The sequence below is a fragment of the Micropterus dolomieu genome, linkage group LG12 (genome assembly GCF_021292245.1).
Source record: "Micropterus dolomieu isolate WLL.071019.BEF.003 ecotype Adirondacks linkage group LG12, ASM2129224v1, whole genome shotgun sequence".
NCBI lineage: Eukaryota > Metazoa > Chordata > Actinopteri > Centrarchiformes > Centrarchidae > Micropterus > Micropterus dolomieu.
Genome location: NC_060161.1, coordinates 2,740,824 through 2,742,398, shown reverse-complemented (window position 1 = coordinate 2,742,398; position 1,575 = coordinate 2,740,824).

Sequence of the window (1,575 nt, the reverse complement as noted above, 5' to 3'; positions counted from 1 at the left end):
GATTCAGAACTGGTATTTTGCAACAACTGTTGTGTGCTTGGCAATATGGATAAAATATCTAAATTCATGTTGTGTGCAAAAACCCTGCTCATTCGGCTGAAAATTAGCTTATATGTGTCTGCTTGGATTTGACAGTTTGGTTCAGCTGTATTCTCTGGCATCTACCTAACCATGATGGTAAGACTCCGAGGTCTGTTGCACATGTTGTCGTTGCTCTCTCACTCCTCTGTTGCATTTTTCAAATATGCTGGGAAGGGGGTTCTAGCAGAATATGAGGGTGCAGCTACAGCAAAAATGTAAATTTACACACATGAGGCCAAGCAGAGTCCTGCCTTAAGGTCAGAGTGTCTGCTCAGGTTGAGTGTGAAGCTACGCAGTGTGCTTGGGTGTTCAAGGCACCACCATTTCAAACGTTTTGCTACGTTTTGTTGGCGCTGAACTCGACCCAGCATGCCTTATTTTAAGTCCAGTGGGCATCATGTTAAGTCAGTGCTGTGCAGTGCTGCATGCATGTGCTTGACTTCATATATATATATATGTATATACTATGTATATGTATGTATGTAAAAACGTTAAATCAATATATTGATTTAAAATTTAATCAATATATATATATTGATTAAATTTTTTTACAAGAAAAGAACAAACATTTGTTTGCCTTAAAATTGGAACAATTCTTTCGGCTCTGTGGTGGATTGAGGACGTGAAAATAAGTGAAGCCTTAATCTGCTCCGATTCTGCAGCAGCCCTGATGGCCTTGAGAGGAGGTAAAGCAAAAGTCTGTGCTGATATCATAAATAAAATTCTAGCTGTGTCTTACAGAGATTGGTGGCAGTGTTTTGTTCTGCTGGGTCCCTGGGCATGGGCGTAAATTTCATCTCACAGTAAGGGGGGACAATAAACCTAAAATTTCTCAAGAGCAATTTTTGAAGGGGACACAAATAATACAGCCAAAATTGTAAACCCAAAAACCCAATACAATGGTAGATCTACGGTTTTAGCCTAATATCGGTTCACACACAGGATTATCGCTGTACTAAGAGATGCACAGATTACATCTTTTCTGGCTGATTCCAGTTACTTAAGTTACTTAAGATCTATAATTGACAGGATACACAAACATTTTTGTAACTATTTATTGGAAAAATATATTTTTTATTATCTGGTCTCAATTGAATGGTCACATTGAAACATTGATTATAAAATAATATTAGCATTTTTACTGGAAGGAGCTGAAAATAGTAACGTTAAACGAAAATAAACGGCCAATTTCAGTCCCCAGCTGATCAATCTGCAGATTACTACAGATATAAATATATCATTGGGAAGAGTGGAAGCAAAATAAAACATTAAAACAGGGTATTGAACGGGAATGGCCAAGGGGAGACATTACTCTTTGCAATCTCAGGTTAAAAAAAGCCAGGCATTGTTATGGATCCGGAAGAGATTCTGTTAAAATCTGTAGGTTGTTGAGACTTGGCCATTGTGGATTGAATCAGTCTTTATATATCATAGGAAAGCATCCTAATGGGCTTTGTGAGTGTGGGAACATTTGAGCATATTTTACTGAAAATG